Source organism: Neofelis nebulosa, chromosome 11, assembly GCF_028018385.1.
Source record: "Neofelis nebulosa isolate mNeoNeb1 chromosome 11, mNeoNeb1.pri, whole genome shotgun sequence".
Lineage (NCBI taxonomy): Eukaryota > Metazoa > Chordata > Mammalia > Carnivora > Felidae > Neofelis > Neofelis nebulosa.
The window spans coordinates 84,133,352-84,160,782 of record NC_080792.1 but is presented as its reverse complement, the minus strand read 5'-3'; the positions used below and the strand labels follow the sequence as shown (position 1 = coordinate 84,160,782).

At 51.2% G+C, this 27,431-nt stretch overlaps 1 pseudogene; it reads left to right on the top strand.

Moving 5' to 3' along the window:
* The first annotated feature begins 20,704 nt into the window (after window positions 1-20,704).
* LOC131489819 (small ribosomal subunit protein eS1-like) lies at window positions 20,705-21,715 on the top strand (annotated as a pseudogene).
* Window positions 21,716-27,431: the final 5,716 nt, after the last annotated feature.

Sequence of the window (27,431 nt, the reverse complement as noted above, 5' to 3'; positions counted from 1 at the left end):
TAAATGCCAAGAGCTAATATTCTACATAAAGATGGGTGAACGTTTTTTTGGTAAAGGGCTAGAAGGCAAATATTTTTGGCTTTGCAGGCCACACAGACTCCGTCCCCAACTATTCCGTTCGTCTCGTGCCACGTGAAGACAGCCACAGGGGCGCCTGGGTGCTCTCAGGTGGCTCAGTCGGTTAAGCATCAGACTCCTGATTTCGGCTCGGGTCACCATCTCACGGTTCATGGGATGGAGCCCCGCGCGGGGCTCTGCGCTGACAGCCCGGAGCCTCCTTGGGATTCTCTCTCTCTCTCTCTCTCTCTCTCTGCCCTCCCCTGCTGGCATGAGTGCTCTCTCTCAAAATAAATAAGTAAACACTAAAAAAAAAAATTTTTAAAAAAAAGTACTTTGTGGAGAAAAAAAAAAGATCTCGAGGGAGAGAAAACAAAGAAGTGGGTGTGGCTGTGTTCCGGTAAAATGTTATTTACCAAAACAGGCTGCGGGCAGATTTGGCCTTCGAGCCAGTTTGCTGATCCCAGTCTCCTGAATGCCAGGCACTATTCTGAGAGGGTTTGTTCTGAGATCATTGCCGGGATAAGCTGATTGTATTCGCACAATGCCTCTGGGGTGGGTGAACGTGCATATCATTCCCATTTTGCTGACGGGAAGACTCTCCAGGGTTACAGAACAGATGCACGGCTGGGTCGGTGCTCAAACTCCCCTCTCCCAAACCCCCAAGTCCTGCCTGTTCCTTTTCCTGCTCTGCTCCCTGCCTCTGGAACCCTTTCTCCAAATTGAATCCCAGTTCTTAAAACAGCTGGGGTGAGCTGTTCCCGTTCTCGGTGTCTAAGGACAGCAGCAGGAACAGGCGAGGCCCTCTGATGCCCTGCTCGCAGGGTGACTGCACGCAGGGTTTCCGAGTAGCCCCCGGGAGCAGTGCTGGGAAATCGCGAGCCCCGTCTCCGTGTTTTCAGCCTGTCTCTTATCCATTCCAGCAATAAATTCCAAGTGTGCGCCTGCCACAGACCCGGGCATGACAACATTTTGCGCTTTTCTGTGAAGCTCTGGTCTCAGAGATCAAAGCGAGAGGCACCTCCCCTGGGGATCCAGCAGAGAGCTTCTAGAAAGATTCATTCGCTTCCAGTAGGAACTTGCGGCAACCCCAGCACACCATCCGCTCTCACCAACAGCCACTGAGCACTTGGACATGCAGCGGGGGAAAGCCCCCGTGCCTTCTTAATTTATTGCCCCAAGAGGCAAGGTTAGAACGTCGAACAGGATTTCTTGCATGAAGCCCATCCGAGGGTCTCAAAGTTCCGAGCGGGGTCAAGCGGCAGCTTTGGCTTATGGGACGCTTTGCAAACTGCAACCCCCATGCGTTTTTCTCATGGAAAGAAAAAAGACACCACAGGATGGCTGCTTCTCAAGAAGTCAGCTTGTCTAACCGTGATGACAGGAAGGGACGGCCAAGTGTAGATGTCACAATTAAATCCTACCCAGATGAAGAAACTAGTCAGGGAACAGTAGGTCTAACCTTTAGTCTTGTAACTATTCAATTAGGTGGCCTCTTAAGAGTCGGGCATAAATCTTTGGGCCAAGCATCTACGCAGGACTTCCCGGTTTGGTGTGGGGTTTTTTCCCCTCCTCTCTCTCCTAAGTTTTTACACTGGAGACCATGTTTAACTTTGCTTTGTGTTAATATCAGAATATCAACGTGAACACATTATGCACAGATCTATGGGTTAACAGGCATTGTGGAATAGAACGGAAGTGGTTGTGATGTCTTGCAAACAAAAGAGGAAAGACCAAAATAAACAGGGTGTCTACAGTCAAGTGAGTTTGAGAAATGCTGCATTGTCTTGACCCTCCCTGAAACTCACTGCGCACATTAGCATAATAAAGGCTCTAGGGGCGCCTGGGTGGCGCAGTCGGTTAAGCGTCCGACTTCAGCCAGGTCACGATCTCGCGGTCTGTGAGTTCGAGCCCCGCGTCAGGCTCTGGGCTGATGGCTCGGAGCCTGGAGCCTGTTTCCGATTCTGTGTCTCCCTCTCTCTCTGCCCCTCCCCCGTTCATGTTCTGTCTCTCTCTGTCCCAAAAATAAATAAAAAAAAAAAAATAAAAAAAAAAAATAAAGGCTCTGAGCTGTCCCGCAGGCAAAGGCAGCTGTCCTTCTTTGTGTAACTCCGTATCTTGCATGGAATAGGCACACGGTAAATATCCGTATCCCCCACAAAACCCACTTGAAGAAATCTCATTTCAGAACAAAGCCCTCCGATCTGTAAAAAGAATCAGCCATCATGGGGATGGGCGTGGTCATCTCAGGAGTGGAGAGAAAGGTTCACACTGGTCTAGTTTCCAGTCCTGGTTGGCCCCATCTGTGTCTGGTGGCTCACGTTCACAGGAAGCCGGGCAAGGTCTTAGAGCAACCTCTTCAGGGGAGGGAAGCGCTGCTCCAAGATCATGACCGTGTCCAGCGCTAACCTCATTTACCTGGAATCCTGCCTTGGCCACGTTTTGCCCCTGCAACCTCTGCTCTCTAGAACCAAGCCAGACAGACAGAAGTCAGTCAAAGTCACACTGATTAAGGGTGTTGCAATCTCTTCGCAGACTCTAAAAGAGGAGAACCAAAGACCTTCCTTCACCTCGTTTACTGCTGGACCTCAGTGCCCGCTACAAAAGAGACATTGGAGAAATACGTGTTGAAGAGATGTTCCCCTTCAATATCCGTGTGCCTGTTCAGCGGAAGGAACTTGGCAATGCCTAGAAGGAACCCCTCGAACATTAAGAAAAGGCACTGGGATTCAGCGTTGGGACCCGTCGGTTCTGTGGTCCCCAACTGTCCGCCACTTTGGGCCGCGGCCGTCCTTTTCCCTCCGAGCCCTAAACGCCAGCAGGATGTTGAGGTCTTGCCCTCGTGAAGCTTCTCTGCTCTCCATCCACGTTGGGTACCACTCATCCACTCCGCTAAGCTAGCACAGTGACGGACACAGAGAGAAACGTGTGTGTGTCTTTCCCGGCACAGAGAAGAGAGTCTACCTAAGTCTGAGATCTCTTGATTTCCATCATCTAGCCATCAAGACTATTCAGTTGCTGCTTTCATAGGTGACTACATACCTCCAGGAGGCCCTCCGATCTATTCCTCTTAACGCGGGTAAGAGTGAGCCAAAGTGGATGATGGCGTAATAGCATTCCAGAGGGCTTCAGGAATCCTGTCCTTGAAGAGCAATTTCTTTCTGGAGGGATCTTTGGAGGGAGTCAACTGATGATTAATTAGTAGTGATTAAAGTGCCTACTAGGCGCTTATCACTGAAGGGGAATTTTGAGGCAAAGCTACATATGGTCCCAGCCCGCAGGAAGCTCACTCTTGGCCAACGGGCACGGGCTGGCTGGTTGTTAAGGAGTGACGATAGACAGATAATCGTCTGATGGCAGACAGTTGCAACATGCACGCGTCTTTCACACGGCAGCGTATACTGTATTTTGAAAAATATTCCAACTCACCAGGAAATCAAAGATCCCCAAACGAAAACAACTATGGAATTACTAATTCCTTTTAAGGATAGTATTAAGTAACGGTGACATTGTGGAAAACTTACAGCCTGTTCTCTGTGGGTCTCATGTAAAATGATACAACGTATCTGGAAAACAACTATATGCCAGGACCTTCGGGAGTCTTCCTTCAGAAGCAGACACAGGCAAACGTTGGCATATTGCCTACTGGTAGTGGGGTTACAAATGGGGTTGATTGCCACCTTTACACTTTTCTCTGCAGATGCCAAATTTGACCCACAAAACATGAATTTCTTTTACAATCCACAGGGGGAAAAAAACCAATAAATAGATAGATGCTCATAGCCGTTCAACTCAGAACCCATTAACAAGGGGAACATCTGAAAAAATCTGCTTTCCCACAAAGCAATTTTACACATAAAAATATTCATCTTTGGGGCACTTACATTATTAAAACATGTAAAACCCCATGTATACCCATGCAGTGGAATATTATTGTCATTTAAAAAGGCAATGTCAGGGGCGCCTGGGTGGCTCAGTCCGTTAAGCGTCAGACTTGGGCTCAGGTCATGATCTCACGGTTTGCGAGTTCAAGCCCCGCGTCGGGCTCTGTGCTGATGGCTCAGAGCCTGGAGCTTGCTTCGGATTCTGTGTCTCCCGCCCTCTCTGCTCCTCCCTCCCCTGCGCTCTGTCTTTCTCTCTCAAAAATAAACATTGCAAAAAAATTTTTAAGGCAATGTCAGAATTATTAATGACATAAAAATATTTATAGTATAAGGCTAAGTGAAAAATCATGGTAGAGAATGATGTATTTTTCTCAATTATGTAAAGAAACTATGTGTCCCCAAGAGAAAGCAAAAGGCAATATCGGATATTGAGATTATCTCTAACTAGATGAATTATGGTTTATTTCATGATTTTCGATCTTCTATGGTAAGCATAAATTTAGGGGAAAAAACTTCAACTTTGCAATTTACGATTGGCAGTTTCATCCCACAAGGAGGGAAAAAAATTCCCGTATGCCAGATAAAAGGAATTATGCAATAATATTACAGTATCACCAAGCATTACACTGTGGTTGGCCAAGCAGAGGGAGGTCAGGGACTAGGTCAGGCACTAGGCTTAGCAAATAAAAATATGAGCCCCTCTATTAAATTAGAATTTTAGATCGATGATTTTTTTTTGGTGTAAGTATATCCCATGCAATATTTGGGATATACTTATACTAAGAAAAAAAATGTTGTTTATCTAAAATTCAAATTTGACAGAGCATCCTATTTCTTACCTGGTGACCCTATGGGTGGGTGCATGCCGACCGTTCTGGGAGAACGGCGTCCCAAGTGCGCACTCAGAGTCTCAGGTGGGCACCCAGAGTGATTTTTGAGTCCTTCCTATTTTTTACACCACCAAGGCGGGTATAGGCTGGGTTTAATTGGTCGAGTATGAGTTCTACCTGGGAAAGCAAGGTTCCTTTTGTGACCAGGGATCTTAACCTCTTGTCCATGAATTCAGTCAACAAACCCTGTGGGCACTATTCTGCACTTGACACAGCGATGGGTGCTGGGGCAGGAGCGTGGGTGTGACAAATAGGGTAGTTGATGTGTTTACATGAATTTGACCGCTTCAGGGTCTAGTCAACCTTTCAGTACCTGTTGGTGCCTCCCTCCTATCAGGAGGCTCCCACCGTCCCATTCTTGCCCATGCACCCAAAGAAGGAGAGAGACAATACCAGGGAATACGTTTCTCTTCCAACCACACCCACCCCATGTTCATTTCCACCACTGCACCTGTTACCTGGCCATGCCTTCTGCCCTGACGCCTTCCCTTCTCTTCTCCAACCCATGCCAATCCCCCTTCGCCCAAAGTCATATTTCCCTGCTCTCAATTCCCAAGTCGAGTACCTCCAAACACATCAAATGTAACATAATATCTATCCCATTTCTCCAGCATTTCCGCGGGGCACCCCATTAGAAGCCCGATTCATACTATTGCAAATCTTCCCAGAAACCATGTCCCATTTTACAGGCAAAGTGGAAAGCATGGGTCACCTGGGGACCGGAGGATCACCTGAGTGGTGTGTCAAAAGCCTTGAGTGATGCTTAGTATAGAGTAAGTACCCAATGCCTGGTGGTAATCTATTTTCTTTTAAAGAGACAGACACCTAGAGATAAAAACATAGAGCAAACAAAAATAATAGCAAGAACCCCCGGGACGCCTGGGTGGCTTAGTCGGTTGAGCAGCTGACTCCAGCTCAGGTCATGATCTCACGGTTTGTGAGTTCGAGCCCCACATCCGGCCCTGTGCTGACAGCTCGGAACCTGGAGCCTGCCTCGGATGCTGTGTCTCTGTCTCTTTCTGTCCCTCCCCCATTCGTGCTCTCTCTCTCTCTCTCTCTCTCTCAAAAATACATAAATTTTTGGGGCGCCTGGGTGGCTCAGTCGGTTGAGCATCCGACTTCGGCTCAGGTCACGATCTCGCGGTCCATGAGTTCGAGCCCTGCATCAGGCTCTGGGCTGATGGCTCGGAGCCTGGAGCCTGCTTCCGATTCTGTGTCTCCCTCTCTCTCTGCCCCTCCCCCGTTCATGCTCTGTCTCTCTCGGTCCCAAAAATAAATAAACGTTAAAAAAAATTAAAAAAAAAACACAAATTTTTAAAAAATTAAAAATAATAATAGCAAGAACACCCACATTTATTGAGACCCATATTTTACCATTATACATATTATGTTGTATACATATTCACTCTAAGGAGTGTGGTCTTCTCACTTTAAAGATAAAGAAACTCAAGCAGGCAGCTACTGACAGCTGGAGCCAACATTTGATGGGGCCAGTGCATGAAAGAGGACTAGGTCCCTGAACTTGAACTTGGGCAGAATGTTAGAAGGGGGGTGGAAGACGTTCTGCCAAATGTCACGCATGTTGCAACTATATTTCCATTGTGTCCTGAACTGGGCCGTGGGCCCTTCTCCTCTACGACCCCGGAGACAGGGGCTCCCGTGGTTATGGGGTCTGAGGCCGGGGAGAGTGGACGCTAGGCAGCACCTCCAGCCCGACAGAGAAGGGGGTGGAGGAGGGGGCAATCCAGCATGGCTGTCACGGGGCTCTTGGACAAGGACAAGCTCCCAGCCAGCCCAGGACCCTTCTACAAAGTGAAACGGATTAGCAGCTTGCTTTCAATCAGGCTGAGTTACGAGCTCAGCGATTGGTGGGACATTTACACGAACCAGAAGATGTGTTATCTGATGAAATTTGCTTAATTTAATATCCTAGCTTGACAGGCAGAGCAATGTGCCTCTCGCGGAGAATCTGCCAGGGCGGACGATTTTGAAAAGTCCCTGGGCATGTTGAAGAAACACCATCACTATCCTCTCCTTACACATCAGGGAACAAAACTGAGTTCTTGGGTCCAGTGGGCAATCTGCCATCGGACTGTGAGCCCAGGGAGGCCTCAAAATATCCACTTTCACCGCAAGACCCAAAGACAGCGAGGCTCACCCTCTACCTGGGACACGAGCGGTCTGGTTTTAGGCGTTTAGAGAGGAAGCCCACTCTAGCTCCTGTGGGCTAGAAGCCTGGCTGTGGATGAATTACGACTCGGCACGGAGCTAAAACCTTTTTAAAGATACAAAAACAGAGGCCGCCATGAAAGTACTCAGTCTCTCTAGCTTTGTATTCACTAACTCAACACAAAGCTACGGAGGGCTTAGCATATGGTTCTCAAGTTGAGCATGCATCAGAATCACCTGGAAGGTTTGTAAATCTCGGCTCTCAGGGCGCCACCTCCAGAGTTTCTGACTCGGTAGGTTTGGGATGGGGACCAAGAATTTGCACTTCTGGCAAGTTCCTAAGTGCCGCTGCTGCCGTTACTGCGGCTGGTGTAGCAACCACACTTGGAGAGCCCCTGGGCCAGGCACGTGGTAAATAGCCCGCACTAGGATCCCCTTGCCCGTAAGTTCTATACAAGATGGCTCCAAACCCCCATTCCATGCCTTAAGCTCTGCTCCAGATATCAGCAACTTCCAGACGACTTATGATCCTTTTTTTTAATATTTTATTTTTTTTAAGTAATCTCTACACGCAACATGGAGCTCGAACTCATGACCCCGAGGTCCAGAGACGCAACTCCACTGACTGAGCCAGCCAGGCGCCCCCAGAGGACATACGATCTCATTGTCATCCTTCACCTCGAGGGTCAGTCTTGCTGAAATCGTGGTTTGTTGATCACTCGGCTGCCCCCTTTGACACACCGTCAGCCCCAGCCCGGTTGTGAATACGGCCCTTTTTTCCTTTTCCACCCAAGCAAGGAATAAAAGCAAAACCAGTCTCCTAAGATTTCTGGCTACGTCAGAGCTCCTACTTAAGGCGAAAAGATACCAGACGTGGGGTGTGAGGGTTATATCGCAAAAAGATTTTTCAAAATTCAAGTTAATAAGAGACGTCCCTGCTGTATGCAGCCCCTGGCCACCCCTCGGTGTGGGGGATTCGTTTCCTGGCTGCTCACTGTATGCGGCAGCCTGGCCCCATGGCTGGTCTCCTGTCCCTCCGTCTGTGTGTTCCCTTCTGTCTCTCTCTCTCTTTTTTAATGTTTTATTTATTTTTGACAGAGAGAGATCGCTTCTCGGCCTTTTGGCTAAGATCAAGTGTATTTTTGACAAAGAGAGAGACAGAGCATGAGCGGGGGAGGGGCACAGAGAGAGGGAGACACAGCATCCGAAGCAGGCTCCAGGCTCCCAGCCGTCAGCACAGAGCCCGACGCGGGGCTCGAACCCACAGACCGCGAGATCGTGACCTGAGCCGAAGTCGGACGCTCAACCGACTGAGCCACCCAGGCGCCCCTCCTTCTGTCTCTTCTTCTCATCCCTCCGCCACCCCACCTCTACACTCCACCTCCCCGAGCTCCGAATTCTCCATGCCCCATTTTCCAGAGGGATTTTCACTCTCTCCCAAACTCAGCTCTCAGCCCCTGTCTGCATATCCAAACCCGTGAAATGTATACGAAGACAAAAGCTCTTTCCTTTAGCGGGAAAACAGAGCCACGTAAATTCCACCCCACGCCCGACTTCCAGGGTACAGAGGTGAACAGCACAGGTCCATGCCAGGTCGGCACCGTTAGTCTCAGAGAGAGAAGACACGTCACACCAGTACACTATTAGTGTGTATCTTCAAGCACTATAACGCACATAAACATGAAGGGCTCTGAAAAGAAGGCCAGGGGATAGGAGCAAGAGCTCTAGATGTGGGAGCCATGGGAAGCTGCCTAGAGGGCAACACCACAGCTGTTTTACAGGAAAACTGCATTCGCCGCCTGCATAAAGGGGAAGGGCACAGCATGTAACCACTCTCTCCAGTGTCCCCCCCCCCCACCACGTTCCTCCCCTTCTGATGGGTGATAAGAACCAGGGTTTCAGCTCCTGCCACTTGTCCGGCAAAGTGGGTCCAGCCCCTTTCTTTGAAGTTTGGCTCACATTCCAAGATAGCAAAGGCTTTATTTTTAATCCCATTATGCTCGTAAGCAATTATGGAGCACCTACTGTTTAAGAATCTATGCATACGAGCATGTAGGGAACCCATATTTGAGACGCGACACCTACCCTAGGGGTCTGAAAAATAACTGAGGGGTCAAGGGGTGAGTGCTTCAAACAGTGTTGTGCCATGTGTCATCTGTGTCCTGGAGAGAGACTGAGTGCGTTTAGAGATAGAAAAAGGAAGAAGATGTTAAAACATCTGTGTATTTTTTCAGGACTCTTTCAGTTGCATAACAGAACAACTACCCCCCTCCCCACACACACATATTGTCCGAAGAGGAAATCAGGCATGGATGGATCAAGGTGACCATGTGATAACTGAAGAGTGGTCGTCTATCTAGACCCTCTATTTCTAGCATCTGGTTTTGTTGTTGTTGTTGTTGTTTTCTGTTTTCGTTTCATGCTTGATGGGGCTCATGCCTTGGATCAATCCACAATGTTGACATTTACTTCTTAGCAACCCCAGCAGAAAGGAGACTTTCTCGTTCCCGGCAGCTCCATCCAAAGTCCCCCGACCAACACTCACAGGCACTCGATCGGTCTTGCTTGGACTGTGTACCCGCCTCTAAAGCCAACCTCTGCGGCCAGGGGAATGCCGGCTCTCATTGGCTAAGTCTAGAATACCACCTGCGTAGACGGTGGGTGCAGCCGATCTGAACAATCGGGCCTGAAATGGGGCTGGGGGGCGCTTACCGAGGTGGTTCACACAGGAAAGGACATCGGACGGGCAAAACCAACAGGCTTCTACCCGAACGTGCAAAATATGAATGTTCAAAACCAAGCGTGACACGCTATCATGGGCTCCACGGAGAATTGTGACTAGATCGCCCCCCACCAGGGTCCCTGCCGGGCAGCACGCGCTTCCGGTCAGGAGCAGGGCCACCGATCTGACTCCAGAGTTCATGTCCCAGCTCCCTCACGTAGCACCTGAGCAACCTTGAACACACAGGCAACCTAAGGGTATTGACCTCCGGAGCTTTTCCCAAGGATTAAGGAAGCAAACGTAAGTCCTTGGAAGAGTGCCTCTCCTGTTTGAAGTCTGATTCGTTGCCGTTATTCAAACCGTACGCACAAATGTTATCCATCCTGATTAAAGGATTTCCAATCTTTTCCCAGGTTTTCCAAGGGATTTGCAATGAAAACAAAAAAAGAATGCCTGCTCGTTCGAGACAACGGTCCCCTAACTCGGACCTGTCGCGATCACGTGGACAGGGAGCTATTGTCGTTCGCAGACCGGCCTCGTCCCTCCGAGGGTTTTGCGGGCCGGTGAGATCTCAGGGCTTGTTAGCAGGGAGGCCTGACAGCACGGACCCCGGCTTTCACACAAGCCTTTATACACACAGCCTTTTCTCAGGGGCATCCGGGCACCCGTCCCGCTTCGCGCTTCTTAGGCTCGGGCAACACAAGACTGGCGTGTTGGATGAATCTTCAATTCCAGGGCTTAAGCAAGAGACTGGCTCCAGACCTCTGAAGAAATAGCTTCACTGGGCATCAATCACTTTGTCAGATTCCTGGGAACGTGAAGAACCACGCATACTTTGTGGTCGCCCACATTTGAGAGCAGACTGTAGGCACACAGCTAAACAGGTCTTCAATTTCAATTAGACACCGCGTCCAGATAACTCGGGCAGAGGGAGGGAGAAGCAGGGCACTATTAGGTGGGCGTGCGGAGGGGGTAGTTGATGAAGCCACGGGGTCTCGGAAATCTGCCCCCCTCACCTCGCCCTCCACCCCTCTATCCCTGCCTCCCCCAGCTCCTCTGACTTCTTCCTCCTGCTGCCAGAGACTGGCCCCCTCCCACCGCACACTGGAAGACAGGCCCGGGGAGGGAGAGCCCCGACGCAGAGAGGCCACTGGGTGGATGGAAGGTCCGGTGCGGGACAACCCGGGGAAAGGCAGGCTGTGGGCTGGTTGACCCCGTGCTGTCTGCTCCCAACACGGCGCTTCGCCGAGAATTGCCCAAAACACCGAGGTCTCTTTGGATCGCTGCATCCAGTCCTTCCGCCTCTCCCAGAATTCGAACCGTAGGGCGCTGCCCGCTGCTTTGTGGTTTTGTGAAGTCTCTGCTATCCTCCCGGTGCCCGGAGCCGTGCCTGGGACACAGTAGGTTCGCATGATACCTTTGCTGGATGAATGCAAGGGCACAGACGCGCGCCCCCATACACGAGGCAATAACATTCCTTATTTCGAGCCGCACGGCTAGTAAACAGAGACAAATCCGGGTCTGCCTGACTTCAAAAGCCTATGATCATCCAATCATGTCACATGATTGTCGGTGTAGCTATGTTACCGGAATCCTGTCCCTCAAGCCAGGGGCCAACAGAGGGCTGGGCGCGTGTACGATCCACGGGGATGCAGAAAGAAAATGGTGAACGCTCTAGATAAGCTCATCTTTGAACATTGGTACGTGTGTGTCTGCATATGTTTTACAACGTCTGAAGTTTACCGGGACCACGGCGACGCGTGTGAAATGCGCAGCGCACGCTCAAAGAAATAAATGGTGATACGCTCCCTCGACGGCATGGCGTGAAGATGAATCCACACCACCACCCACATTCTGCATCTGAAGCACACCGCAAAGCGAACGAGACCCAACACAAAATAAATGGGACGCGCTCTATGATTCCATTCGCACGAAGCACAAAAAGGAGCCAAATTAAATTGTGGTCTTAGAAGTCAGGATGATGGGTACCTCTGGGTAGGAGGCTGGTCGGAGACCGGGAAGGCATTGCCTGGGTAGGGAGGACATTGGAAGGGCTGGGATGGTTTTATGTCTTCGTCTCGATGGGAAATACGTGTGTCCGCCTGGCGGCGGTTCGTTGAGCCGAACACTGGTCGCGTGCGGACTCTTCTTCGTGGAAGTGCGTGTTAGACATGGATGGAGCGGGTGTGGTTGGCGGGATCTGCGCTTGGCTCAGTGTGGCAGCTGGGGTCTTTAGATGGTGAGACGGCATTGGGAGTGCAAGAGCGTCTTCGGGGAGAAGCAAAGCCTCCCTGGAAGGTGGGGGGCGGGGAGGGGGATGGAAGCCGAGCTGGGCAGGGACAGCCTCACCCCACCGTCCAGATCCGTCGTCCTGGGCCACCCCACGTGGAGCGCCACAGAAAGTGTCGCTCATTCGTGGAGTGTGGCCCTGGGGAGACATGGCCGGGCCCTGGAGCCCCCCACCATGCTCAGTCCCCAGCTGGAGGCCCCGTTGCCCGGGATTCCGCAGCGGCCCCTAAAACGTGCCGCAGCTGAATGACGAATTCTCAGGGAGGTGCAAGATACCCTCCTCGGTGGCGGCTACACTTAGGACCTTAGCCAACTTTCTGGAATCTTCGAGGCTGAATTCTCAGAATCCTCCCGGCTTCTCCCTGGACCTCTTGGAACACAGACCCTTGGAGGCCCGGACCTCCATGGAGGAAGTCTGGCCACCTTGAGACGGCCATGCTGTGAGGAAATCCTGGCAGAGTCACGCGGAGGGGCACACGTGGAGAGGGACACAACTGTCCCCCCAACCGTTCCAGAATTCCTAGACATGTGGCGGGAAGAAGACATCTTGGGTTTTCCTGCCCCAACAGACGCCATGTGGAATAGAAACAAAGAACCAAGCTGATGACCAGAACCGAGGCCCCAGACACACGGCTCCAGACAAGCCATCCCGGCCAGACCTCAGCCATCGGGGACCTCTTTACTCGGCCGCGACTATATATCTGGCCTACAAAATCATGGCACTGGTTGTTTTACTCGACCAGACGCGGGGGTAGTTTTTTGTTTGGTTTTAGTTTCATGCAGCAATAGATACCTAGAACCATTTATTTAAAAGGAAGAAATAAAAAGCTTGGCCACTTTGCCAGCCTACGCCACGCGGGCAGCTCATCGGGGGGAGGGATGGCCTTCTCATTAGCTCATCCGAACCCCTGGCCCGTAAGGTTTAGAAAAACCGCTCACGATTCTCAACGACAGCACAGCCCATCTGTGCTGCCTCCCAGCTGTGTGGCCCGGAGCATGTGGCTTCACTTTCCCGGGCCGCCACGAACTCCTTAGTAAAACGGGAAAAAATGGATGGGCTGGAATGAGACCCGAGCATCGGAAGCACTTAGCATGTTGCCCGGCTCGTAAGAAATGCTCGGCAAACATTAGTTACCAGCGCAGGCTCGAGGTCCCCCGCTTTCCTGTCCGACGAAAGGAAACAGTAATGCCCGTTCCACCCACCCGTCAGAATGGAAGGGATCAGATAGCGATCAGAGGGGTTCAGGGCACACAAGCAGCCCCCCACCCCCGCCCCACAGCCCGTGCCTCCACTCAGAGTTGCAGCCTCTTTGTCCCCGGTCCCCAGCCCCAAAGGTGCTTTCGGAGAAGAGAGGTTGGTGACGAGCTGCGGGCTCAAGAGAAGCAACGAAAGAGTTGGGGAAGATCGGGAATCTGGGGCAGGATCTTCAGAGTTGGCACATTTTCCAAGGTGAGCCCGAGAGCCTTGGCTGGTGGAAACCTGTACCCCTGCCTCCCCCAGCCCCAGCCCCAGCCCCGGTCAGGCCCCGATCTGGAGCTGGCAGGTGTGGCTCCGAGCTGAGGTGTCGATCAGAAACACATCCCCACGCGCCCGAGCCACAGAGCCGGGCTCGGAAGGCCTCCGGGCACAGGCTTCTCCGGCCGGATCACCCTCCCTTTAGTGCCCAGAAAGCCTTCAAATGTGGCTGGTGGTACGACTGCCCAGTCTGGGTCTTTTACCGTTGAGATGTGTGTGTGTGTGGGGGGGGGGGGGGGGGAGAAAAAGAAAGACTGGGCCCCAAAAGCAGTTGTCGACGCTATGCTCCGTACTTCCCATCGGCCTTCTGATCCTTCCTGCCGGTCTCCCCTCTCAGGGGCACCAAGAGGTTAAATACGGCACTCGGCTGCTATTTATTTCGTCTTGGTCTTCTGGCTTCAAGAAGGTAGGTGTCTTATGGGGCGCCTGGGGGGGCTCAGTGGGTTGAGCGTCCAACTCCGGCTCAGGTCACGATCCCGCAGTCCGTGGGTTCGAGTCCCGCGTCGGGCTCTGTGCTGATGGCTCAGAACCTGGAACCTGCTTCCGATTCTGTGTCTCCCTCTCTCTCTCCGCCCCTCCCCCGCTCATGCTCTGTCTCTCTCTGTCTCAAAAATAAAAAAAAAAACCATGAAAAAGAACTTAAAAAGGTAGGTGTCTTCGTTGATGCTTGACGCAGGAGGAAATGGGATTGGAAACGGCTGTCCGTAGCTCCTCACACGATTACAGGTCACGGTCTGTCGTTCTCACTTCTTGCCTCAGGAATTTCCAGAGGACGGAAGGAAACAAAATAGCTCCATTTGCCAACGGGGGTGGGAATAACAATAACAATAATGGTAATGATAACAATAATAATTGAGGAAGCCAGCTCTTGTGAAGTCAGTGACGCCATAAGCCTTCCTAAAGCCCCGTGACAGACAGTCTAATGAGTCCCATTTTACAGAGGAGGAAACCGAGGTTCAGGGAGGGGAAGTGATTTGCCCACGGTCACACAGCAAGTAGCCGGCAGAGCCTGGATTTGAATCCAGGTCCCAGACCCCAAAGTCGCCAGGTAAATATTCTACTGACGGCTTTACATTTCTAGCTACGATCTGGGCCACATACAATGAAAAAGAGGGGTTGGTTTTTTCACTTTAGCATACAAGAGACTGATGAACAAGGGTGGACGCCAAAGGGTTGGTATTTGTAGAACATGCCGATGGGTTTATGACGACGGTAGGGCAGAAACCTTGAACTGACCCACTCGCAGCTAGGTTATATGGTAGCAGGCGGTCTGTCTGTAAGCATGGACGCTTTTTTCCGCTCCTCTGTTCCTCTGCAATGTGACCTTTCAGCTCTTCCCAGGAGAAGGCAGATCCTGTTCTCCACCCCGTGAATGCAAGGTGGCCATGTGACTTGCTCTAGCCAATAGAATTTTAGCCAATAGAATGTAGGAGAAGCAATTCAATGCTGGTCGAAGCCAAGGCCCCAAGATGCATTGCAGCTTCCCCTTTTCCTCTGAGAACCGCACTCCCCTCCCCCCCCGCCCCGGCCAGTGTGGGAATGAGCCCCACCGAGCTGGCTGGAGAGACACTACGCGGGCACAGAGACACCAGCAGGAGGGATTGGAGACCAGCCCTAACCAACTTACTGCTAACACCGGATGCCCGAGTGAGCCCGGGGAGACCAGAAAGCCGCCTGGCTGAGCCCCCACCCCCCACCCCACCCCACCCCGCCTACCGCCTTGCAGAATCACGAGCTCCGCCAACGGCTGTCTTAAACCTCCAAGTTAGCAGGTCCAGTGACAACACCTTTGAGTCACTATTTATGACATTTGCACAGACCCTTCTGTCCTGTGTTCTGTGGTCAAAGGACGCCATGATTCTCATCACCATGGTGGGACTCGAGCGGGTGGGAGCTCTGGGATCTTGCACAACATGACGCGAAAGGCAGTCACTTACGAAATACCTATCATGTGCCAGCTCTTGTCCTACGAATGCCCTGGTGCTAACTCATCCAACCCTCTCGACGCCCCTCTGTGGCTCGGACACATCACCAACCCCATTTTACAAACGAGAACCTGAGGAACAGAGAGGCTAAATCAGTTGTGTGGAGTCGCACAGTAGGTAGGTATCGTCCAGCTGGGAGTCAAACCGGGGCCATCCGGCTCTAGAGACTGCGCTTTTAAAAGCCAGACCACGCTATGCTGCTCCGAGTAAGCCTGCCGTTTGCTCCAACTCGCTCCATGGCTCATCAGGAACGTGGCACGTCAGTTAATTTCTCTGAGACTAAATTTCCCCACGTGTACAATGGGGATGATTGTGGCTCCCTTACCGGGTTATTGGGAGACGAAATGAGACAGTGCAAGCACCCAGCGGCGTGCAGTAAATATCAGCTATAATAACGATTGATCGCTTTATATTTATGCAAGTGTTTGATTATAGAAATATTGCAGTAATAGGGGCACCTCGGTGGCTCTGTCGGTTAAGTGTCGGACTCCAGCTCAGGTCATGAACTCGCGGTGCGCGGGTTCGAGCCCTGCGTCGGGCTCTGTGCGGACAGCTCGGAGCCCAGAACCCGCTTCGGATTCTGTGTGTGTGTGTGTGTCTCTCTCTCTGCCCCTCCCCTACTCATGCTCTGTCTCCCTCTCTCTCTCAAGAATAAATAAACGTTAAAAGGTCATTTTAAAAAGGGAAATATTGCAGTAATAAATCACTATTTTATACATCGGTACACGATAATTACTGGTCATGCTGTTATTTGAAGCCATCAAATTCTGACTCACGTAATGACCGTCCCCACTATTTTCACTGGTCTCAGTTTTGACTCTGCCTCTCTTGCTGATTTCTCTTCAGATGTTCCAAAAATTCATGGAGTCCACAAAGTACGCTGACATCCTTCGACATCTTACGGAAGCCGAAAGGCAGAACCTAGCAGGACCTCAGCCTGACTTCTCTGTACACCCGGAGCCTGTGTTCCTTCAGGGGTCCCTGAAGTCCTTGGGTTCTGGGGAGCCTTTGTCTCCCCCAGAAACAGGCTGTCTTTGTAAACCTTACCTGGCCAAGGATTGGCCTCCCGTGTTTTCAGATGTTGGGGTTTGAAGGACAAAAACCTCAAAAGCATCCATTTCCAGCTTTTGGGCCACGAGGCCAGTGAAGAGCTCCTAGGATTCCCAGTGAAACTCTGTGATGACTGTCCAGCCTGAGGGTCTCTGCAGAGGTGACGGCCACCATCGGCAGCCACACGAGGAGGTGTTGTAGGGCATTCTTGATGGCCAGACGAGACTTGGGCAGCGAGACACATGTATCCCCCTCCAGGGCTGGGGGACTCAGACAGGGTGGCAGGGAGTCTGCTAACTAATGGTCTGCCCCCCTTCCGGCAGGCTTGGTCAGCACAGAGATGCGCCTTCTGGATCCTTCTTCAAGGAAGGACTTGCCGTCCAGCTGCAGGGAGGGAGGTCAGCAGATGGCCCCCAGCAGCCAGCTCCTTCAGATCTCTCTCAGCTGCAGAGAGCCACTGGCCCAAGGTCATGCCCTTCCAGGGGCCCAGGATGGAGGACTAAATGCCCAGCCAGTATGGCCCTGACGCAAGACAACTGTGCCGCAATATTCGCTCCCGGCCTCCTCGTCAAGCCAGCCGATGTTCTCCAGGTCTGCACTGAAGACCGTCCTTCCTTCTGTCCAGGGATGCTTTCACCTCTTCCTTCATGGGTGTCGATCCTTCATAAACACCTCGCGCCCCAAACTCTGCCTCAGTGTCTGCTTCCAGAAAACCCAACCCGGGACACAGATGCATAACTTCTTCCAGTGTCCAGCCTACCCCGCTTCTGCCTACGCCAGGTCTTGCCAAGCAAGGTATCGGTGTTTCTTTTGACATCAGCACGCACCCCCCACCTGCTTACCTGGGAGCTTACCTCCATTTTGCACACGCAATGAAGATTGTCCTCGTCATGAGTCAGTCATCACTTCCTTGGGTAATTTGGGCTAAGAATGGAAATGCTAGCAAGGCTCTTCTCGCCCACCACCTTGACCTCCCTGGGTGGTCCTCCAGCAAGACGAGATCGCCTCCATTCTACAGAGGAAGAAACTGAGGCTCGGAGAGGTGGGACAAATGAATTGCCCATTACGAATTTTAAGTCTAGTTTTCTACCTCCAAAGACAAAGCTGAGTAACTTGTGTTGTCCATGAACATTTCTTCCAGAAGATCCACTTGCTAGATACTTTTTGGCTCAGCATCTTGGGAAAGTGAGGTAGAGAAAGGCAGTGTAACTTGGTGGCTAAAGGTCATGGGCTGGCGGGAGAGGGTCTGCTTCCAAGCCCCATTTCCGTGACACATGAGCTCTGTGACATTGGTCTGTGATCTAACCCCTCTGAGCCTCTGTCTTCTTGTCTATGGAATGGGATGGTGGTAGTTCCTCCCTCAACGTACAGTCGTGAGGGTTAGCACGTCCATATTTGCTCGGTACTCAAAACAGTGCCAGCCACATCGAAAGCCTTCAGTAAATGTTGGATGCAATTATTAGAGAATTAACTCGTGGAGACCAACCATGCCTGCAAATTCTCTCCCCAAAGGTGCTATGAATCCCAGTTTATGCATCAGTAAGAGGGACTCCCTCACAGGCTTCTTATAAAGCTTAAGAAATGGTACGTGCAGAAGGTCTCGGGCAAAATGGCTGCTCAATGAAAAGTAGTGAGTAGAACGATGGGAGTGGTTGGTCCTCCATGATCTTAGAAGGTACCAACACTGAGCCTCAACTTTTGTTCTTGATTTCCAGTGCACGGACAGAATTGTTCCTTTAGCAGTGACTTGGCTTTGCAGATGAACAGAAATGTGTTTATTTCATTTTTGGCCAGAGCGTTTACAACTCATCACAAAAGTGTTGATTGTCCAGGGGTCGATCCTTAGATTGATCGTTGGATCTGAGTTAGAGGGGACCCAGCCCCAGCACCCCCCCCCCACCCTTGAAATTTTCTACATCCCCTCTGATGCCTGGGATCAGACAGCTCTGCTGTCTAAGCAGAGTGCTCTGAGTCTGGATGGGACCCATATGGGTCCTGGTCCATGTTACTCCCCTTTGTGGTTCTCTGACCCCCTGACCCACACGTGAGACCAACCAGACGCCTTGAGGAGCTCCAGGACTTGTACCTCTGGGGCTGTCACAGGGCCCTACTTGCAGGATACAGATCACTTCCGCAGGCCCGCGTGGTATTTCTTTCACAGACCCGTGCCACCCAAATGGTCCTCACATGCCGATTTCAGGCAACTCAGATCATTTACATAGACAGGGCTCTGCAAAAAATATATGTCTGGGGCCTCATACGCATTCCGGGTGCAGCCCCACCTGTGGCAGTCAGAATTTGCGTCTGTCAGTTGTATGTTTCTTTTTATATAAAGACGCTTGTCTTTACTAAGATTACTGGGGAAGAAAAATAAGGTTTTTTGAAGGAATGCTGGTTGCTGGAGAAACCATTTCAAAACATGAAATAGACACAACGGAAGTAGAATAAAAGAAATCGATTTTGGAAGTGAGATGTGTGGGGGCCTCTGATCTAGCACGAGCCTTTGCGGTGCAGGTGGGGAAACTGAGCCCTGGAGGGTAGATCTTAATTGCACAGAGTCACCACGGTTATCTGGCCACATTCTAGGCTTGTAGGAAGCTTGAGACTTGCTGACAAGCACGAGTAATTGATTGATAATAAAAGCAGTCACCCATGGCCTGAGACCGAGTTTACAACCCTGATGCTAATGGACCCCAGAGAGGCAGAGGGTGCTGGTAACCACTTTCCCCTCATCTCCTAGGGCTAATGGCTTTATGGAGGTCATAAACTACTGAGTATTCCAATGATGAGAGCGACCTCCCTTGGCCAAATGACCCACCCTACCTTGATTGACATGCAGCCTGGCATTCCTTAGATGGGTAAGAACCAGCCTTTCTCTGGGCCGATGGTCTGGACCACCAGGCTCCACTGGGAACTTCCCAGATGTCTTGAGAGGTTGTCAGCCTTTGCTTGCCCATCCTGACTCAAGGCAGGAATAGTTCAGACCAGCAGCTTCTACAGCACATACACAGCTTAGTCCAAACTCAGTTCTTGGATAATTATCCCATCTCTACACAGAACGGCTTAGAAGACATAGGGAGCGCCATTAGCCCCTTCCAGTTCTGAGGCTATCATTCATTCACTCAATCACTCACTCAGCTCATTTTAGTAAATGTGTTGGCCAGCCTCCCGGATGGTCCCCAATGACCCCTGCTGTCTAGACTTAATGCCCTTGCAGAAGATCCTCCCACACTGAAAGTGGCTGACCTAGGTCGCCAGGAAAATGTTATAGAGATAACAGAGTGTGACTTTTGAGGCTAGTTCATAAAAGATACTTCAACTGTCACCTTGCTCCCTCCTTTGGATCACCTGTCTGGGGGAGGCCAGCCACCATGTGGTGAGAACACCCAAGCAGCCTTGTAGGAAATCCACATCACAAGGAATTGAGGCCTCCGCCTGCCAGAAGCAAGCATGACTTCAGCCATGTGTGGGAAACACCTTGGAAATGGAGCCTCCAGCCCCATCCAAGCCTTCGGATGAGACCGCAATCTCATGAGAGTCCCTGAGCCAGACCCGCCCAGCCACTTCCAGATTTCTGACCCACAGAAACTGAGATCACAAACGTGTATTGCTTTCAACTGCTGAATTTGGGGGTAATTAGTTCCACACCTACTAATGACTGATACAACAAATGTCCGTTGTATGCCAGGCCCTGAAATTGGGACTAGGGTGCAAAAGTGGACAAAGCAAATATAGCCTCTGCCCTCCCAGAGCTTATAGTCCAGAAGCAAATTTTACAAAGAGGGTGCAGTTCGCCTGTCAGGATCGAGACTGGATAGAAATTAGGATCTGAGACCAGTGCAGTCAAAATATAATTTTCTCTAGGAAGGAAAATTAAAGCAATGACTTTCACTTTATTGTTCTCTGTTGTTTGATTGCCTTTTCACAAACACATGCTGCTTTTAAAGTAATTTCTATCAGGGCGTCTTCTCATAAATACTTCTCGTGAGCATTTAATTAATACACATTTGTTGAAAGTCTTCTTGGCAGCATTTATCCAAAACTATCATAAAAATGTGCATACCCTTTGGCTCAGCCATTCCACTTAAATTAATTTATTATAAAGAAATATGCACGGCCCTCGTGGCTCCCCCAGCAGCACCATGGTGGTTGGCAAGAACAAGCACCTTACGAAAGGCAGCAAGAAAGGAGCAAAGAAGAAAATGGTGGATCCATTTTTTTCTTTTTTGGTTTATTTATTTTTGAGAGAGAGAGAGAGAGAGAGCATGATTGGGGGACGGGCAGAGAGAGAGGGAGACACAGAATCTGAAGCAGGTTCCAGGCTCCGAGCTGTCAGCACAGAGCCCGACAAGGGGCTCGAACTTGTGAACCACGAGATCGTGACCCAAGCTGAAGTCGGTCGCTCAACCGACTGAACCACTCAGGCGCCCCTGATCCATTTTCTAAGAAAGTGGTGCGATGTGAAAACACCGGCTATGTTCAATGTAAGAAATATTAGAAAAACACTAGACACGAGAACTCAAAGAACCGAAATCGTACCTGATGGTCTCAAGGGTCATGTTTTTGAGGTGAGCCTCGCTGATCTGCAGAATGATGAAGTCGTATTTAGAAAACCCAAGTGAATTATTGAGGAGGGTCAGGGCAAAAGCTGCCTGACTAATTTCCATGGCATCGATCTTACCCGTGACAAAATGCGCTCTCTGGTCAAAACACGGCAGACCATGACTGAAGCTCATGTCGATGTCAAGACTACCGATGGGTATTTGCTTTGTCTGTTTTGTGTTGGTCTTACTACAAAACTCAACAATCAGATTGGGAAGCCCTCTTATGCTCAGCACCAATGGGTCCACCAGATTCAGGAAAAGATGATGGATACCATGACCCAAGAGGTGCAAATGAGTCGGAAGAAGCGGTCGATAAGTTGATTCCAGACGGCATCGAAAAGACACGGAAAAGTCTTGCCAGCCTATTTATCCACTCCATGATGTCTTTGTTAGAAAAGTAAAAATGCTCAAGAAGGCCAAGTTTGAAGAAGGACGGCTCACAGAACTGTGTGGTGAAGGGAGCAGTTCTGAAAAGTTGCTGGGGATGAGACGGGTGCTAACGTTGAACAAGCTCATGGTTATGAGCCACCAATCCAAGAATCTGTTTAAAATTCAGACATCACAAATGTGATGTTTAAAAATATTTTAAAATATTTTGAAAACATTTTAAAATGTGATATTTAAAAAATATGCAGAAACATACGAAAGGACAGACATGAAAAGACGCCCACTGCACCGCTATTCAAGAGTGCAAAAACTTGGAAATGGCTTAAATGTCAGCCGTAGTAGGTGGGTTAAATTACTATTTCATTACGGGCCATCCATCTACTGGAATCTTATGTAACAATCAAAAATGATGATGTAGCTCTACCCTTATTTTCCAGACAGGCCATACAACGGAATATATTGTACAACTCCATTTTAATAAAAAGCATATATATTTATGCATAAAATTATTGGAAGGCTAAACCACAACATATTAATGATGTTATGTCTAGGTAGAGGGATTATACGTATATATATTTTTTGTTTCTTTTGGCTTGCCCGCACTCTTTCATTTTCATTTTAGAAACATGGATTTCTACAGGAATATATAGAGGTACAAATATATTTTTGTCAAGGTCTTTTGAATACTCATTAATTATGCTCCCTTTCACGGTTCTTAGGCTGTTTGTCTTTCGCCAGCCCGCCGGGACAGACCAGCCCCCCCGAGCACTGACCGGCCTGTCTTCTCTCCCCTTGACCAACTAACAAGTGGGGACTGGAGATACCCCCTGGGTCCCAGACTCAAATAGAGAATATGACTCAAGTGTTCTCAGTATACCCCTCGAGCTGCTTCCTGACGGCCCCTCTGCTCTCTTCAGGGAAGATCCACTCTCCAGAAAGTCATTGGCCCGTTCACCGTCTCTGGCAAGCAACTCCTGCCTCTGGCTCTAAGAACAGAGTGAATCAAGGACACTGATTTATCGCCCACCAAGGGCCCGCACAGAGAGCAAGCCAATGATGTTCCCCATTCGGGGTGGCCCTTGAAGGATTTGTGGCTCCAGCAGAGAAGCTTTTAAAAGGCCATAAAGCGAGTTAAGTGATCAGGAATTTCATCCTACTGAAATGAAAGTAGGTGGGGAAGAGGCTATACCTTCAAACTTGGCCAAGGTCTACCTCACAGAAAGAGGAGTGAGACAGGCAGGCTGGTGTTCTGCTGCTAACCTCAAGCAAGAGATGTCCGCCTGGACCGTTTCCAACTCTGAAGTTCACCAACCTGGCCCCGGCTCTGGCTAAGTTGGCTCCCATGACTGGTCTGCCCTCAACCCACATCTCAGCGGCTGTTCTCACCCTCCCCTTCACCCCCTTTCAACGGATCCATTCATCCATTTGCCAACAAGAAGTCCGCAGTAACACACTGCATGTTTGGGCTTCATTGTGAACACCAGGAGGACTTCAGTTATTCCTTCTAGAGGACTGAGTGCCTCCTACAGGATGCGGATGTGGCTTGCCCTGGACCAAGCACCCGGTGTGGAGCCACGAGCAAGATCCCCTGGTCCTAGAGTTGTAGAGTTCACCTTTGAGGCAGGTCAGAGATGCTAAACCAGTAAATAAATAGGGAAGACAATTTCTGATGGTGGCAAGCGGGAAGAAATAGGCTCGTAAGTTGGTGAGTACGTGAGACTTTGGTCCAAAGTCAGGGAAGACCTTTCTGGAGAGTGACATTTGAGCCAAGACCTAAATAAAGCTAGAAACTCATAGACCAGGGGAATCTTTTCACCCACCCAGCTCAGGGGCAGACTCATGCTGGTCCCAGTCAGCCTCACCCACACAGAGTACGTGGGGGGCTTTCTGATCCTCTGGACCACCACACATCACGGTGATGCTCAGGGCCCCCATCGTCCATCTCACAGGTGCGTGAGATAATGAATGGAAGGGGAGGTTGTTCCGAGGGGAAAAACACACCAGGACCCAGCAAAGTCTCGGGTAGTCTCGCGTCCTATAGACTGGCCGCGGCACTCTGGCTGTGGTTGAAATGAGGTCCCAGCTGGACAACACCAGGAAGGACAGCCGGTGTAGTTCCCGGGACTCACTAGAGCAGGGCTGGACAATTTCGTGCCACTCAGATCCCACCTGGTTCGTGGATGTACCTTCAGGAAGGGGCTGATCCAGGCCCTGGCGTCTGTTTAGCCTCTCAGGCTGGACCTCTCCCTTAGGCCTCCTTCCCTCTTTCCGTCCTCAAGTTTTCTCCATCTTTTCCGTCCCTCTCAGCCTGGGCGTTGTTTTCTAACTTGGGATATGAACGCTCATTCTGATTCATAATCAAGACCAAATATACTGTCTATGACCCGAGTTCCCACTAAAGGTGGCAGGAGTTTGAATTTGAAAAGCCAGGATGAGACTCTGTATTCCTTCATTTTCTGCCGTCTCAACTTCTCTCTGAAGCAATGGGTACCAAGGACCTTGCTCAAATGGGGGTAGGGCGTGCCCAGATGGGGGAGCAGGAATAATCTGAAGCCTGACACCACACACCAAAATTAATTTATTTAGGGGCGCCTGGGTGTCTCAGTCGGTTGAGCGTCCGACTTCGGCTCAGGTCATGATCTCGCGGTCCGTGAGTTCGAGCCCCGCGTCGGGCTCTGCGCTGACAGCTCGGAGCCTGGAGCCTGCTTCACGTTCTGTGCCTCCCTCTCTCTCTGCCCCTCTCCCACTCCCTCTCTCTCTCTCTCTCTCTCTCTCAAAACACAAATAAATAAATAAAGTTTACAGGGGAGATTGGGTGGCTCAGTGGGTTAAGCCGACAACTCTTGATTTCACCTCAGGTCATGATCTCACGGTTCCTGAGTTCGGGCCCCACATCAGCCCCTGCACTGAGAGTGTGGAGCCTGCTTGGGATTCTCTGTCTCTGTCTCTCTTTCTCTGCCCCTCCCCTGATCTCTCACACACACTCTGTCTCTCTGTCTCTCTCTCTCTCTCTCTCAAAGTAAATACATAAATTGTAAAAAACTTAAAAAAATATTACCCCATCACAAACAGAGAGCATCTACCAGAGCCCAGCAGGAATGCAGACGAGGCTCTCATTAGGCTGGGGAAAAGGAAAGAGGGGGGAGCAGAATGGCCTCCAGCGACAGTCTCGGTCAACAGAAGGGGCCCTCCGGAGCAGAGATCGCTGGCCCAACATGGCCAGGCCCTAGCACCCCTGTCTGAAGCCAAGGCGGGTCTTGAAGGCCCCGCGGGGAGGCTGTGTGGGTGAGGGCACCGCCCACCTCTTTGGCGAAGGGAAATCCGAACGGGTCACCTCTGTGACTCTCTCGGGGCACATAAATGGTCCTAAAGAGATGAGAGGAGCACCAAGCCGTCCGGCTCTTAAGGCTCACAGAGCATCCCGGGCCAGGAAATCTAGGTAGAGGCCAGAAGGCACTCTGAGAGTCAGGGAAGGGTACAGCGTGGGGGTCAGGTGCATAGGACCTGGGGCGGGACCCCCCCCCCCCCCCCCCGGTTTCTGAGCAGCTGAGGGGGGAGGGGATGGGTCGCTTCAGCTTCACTTTCAGCAGATCGGGGTTAATAATAGTACCGACCCTACGGCTTTATTGGAAGGACTATAGAGAAGTTAGCGTTTTAGAAAGCAGTCAGAGAACGCCTGGCCGGGAAACACTATTAGGTAAGTGTTAGTTAAGTGTCCTGGTAAAAAATCAGGAGAAAGAGCGCTCCGGGCAGGAGGCACAGGCTGGGTAAGAGCCCGGAGGACAGGATCAGAATAGCACACAACGTAACCCACATCAATGGGCTGAAGCCAGCCAAACGGCTGGTTAATCAAATTCAACTCAAGCGGAATTTAATTTATTTTTCAGGCACGGCTTTTAAGGGAAATCACATTCTCCGGTCTTGCCAAACAGCCCACCAAGATGGGCTCGTGTGTTTTTGTTTTTTTTTTTTTTTTTTCCTCTAAAATCCACCCGAATCTTACCCAGATGGACTCGGAGCTGCAAACCAACGGATGTCACCCTCCCCGCCGCCCGCTGTCGCCAAAGCGGCGATTTCTTCCAAACGACAGATGTTGACACGCGTTCTCGCCGCGCTCCCCCCCCCCCCCCAGCCCCGTAAGAAAGCTCGCGTGCCCTCCCGCAATGCCCCCCTCCTCGCCCAGGACTCCGAGCCTCTTGCTTACCCGGCCACCGGCTACACGGGCTGCGGACCCCGCCCGCTCCTTCCTGCCCGCCCCCGCCCCCGCCCCGCCAGCCCATGTGGAATGAGTTGCCCCATTTCTACTCCTTATCGGACAGGGAAATATTTCCCTCGCGTCTTGGTGGCGTTCTTCTGCGTCTGTGAGTCGGCCGAGGCTTAACTCTTACAGCTCCAGAGCACCGCCGGCTGTCTGAACTCCCGGACCCAAACCGCTGGGTTCAGGATCATCAAATCGCAAGAGGGGAAGGGAAGGGGACCTTAGAGGGAGGGGTGGGTCAAGGGGACGCGTAAAGGCCGAATAACTCGCGCCGGGGAGAATTCAGCCGCTGCCTTCTGTAGCTTTAAAAAGGGGTCGTTGAGGCAGCCTCTCTTCCATTTGGTGAACCTTGAACCTGGCCTTGTAAGATAACAGTGATAATAAGCAGCAGGCTTTGGGTGCCTGCGCTGGACACATTTAACCCTTCCAGCAACCCACCGAAATAGACGTTCTCATTATCGCCCCCTTCGGCAAACGAGGCCCAGAGAGGTAAAGTAACTCTCCCGAGGCCACACAGCCATGAAGTGAGAGCAGACTCTTTCTTTCTTTCTTTCTTTCTTTCTTTCTTTCTTTCTTTCTTTCTTTCATTGTTTATTTTTGAGGGAGACAGAGTGCGAGCAGGGGAGGAGCAGAGAGAGAGAGGGAGACACAGAATCCAAAGCAGGCTCCAGGCTGTCGGCACAGAGCCCGACGCGGGGCTCAAACCCACGAACCGCGAGATCATGACCTGAGCCGAAGTCGGACGCTTAACCGGCTGAGCCCCCCCACCCCAGGCGCCCCGAGAGCGGACCTCTCTGACCACAGATGATCCTCCACACTCTAAGCCAACAGCCGAACATACACCGATGTGCCCCTGTGGTCTGGGACCGTCTCTTCGCCCCAACCTACCACAGTTTACAGACACTACCTGAGGTGGGAGAGCAGAGAGGGCGAGTCACTTAGCCAAGGGCACACAGCTAGCAAGCGAGAGGTAAGTGAGCTGAGTTCTTCAGCCCGTCCGCTTATTCCCACGTTCTTCTTTAAGGAGATGGGAGCTCAAGCCTGGTTATCCCCGAAGGAGAAAGGATGGCATTTTGCAGCTCAGAGGCTTGTTTGCGGACGCGGGCAGAGCCAGCCTGGAATCCTGATGTTTCCATCTACACGCCGTGTGACCGGGGACTAGCGGCCTCAACTCTCTGAGCTTCAAGTTCCTCCGCTGTAAAATGGGGGGGGCTGGGGGGGCCCCAGGAAGATCCAGCTTACAGGATCCTGGTGGGGGTGGCTGAAGACTGCAAAGCCTTCAGTGAGTACGAACTGCCAATATACTGGCATTAACAGCCGGGGCTGGGTGAACTCTCAAGGCGGCCAACAGGATATGCGCGGTGCACAAGGACGGGGAGTCCACCGGGCCCAGGGCCGGTGGGGGTTCAGAGAAGAAGCTCAGTTCTCAAGGAGCCTCGTGCAGGAAACGGGACTCCGCGTGTGGCAAGGTCGGTGGGCGATTTCAGGGCTGCGATGGGCCGCGCGAGGCTTTCTCGTCACGGGTAGCAGATGCACGACGCCCATTCTGTCTCTCTCACGGGGTCAGGAGCGGCTCCAGGCCGGGGCTATGAGCCCAGAGCTCCTTCACAGCTGTCGGTT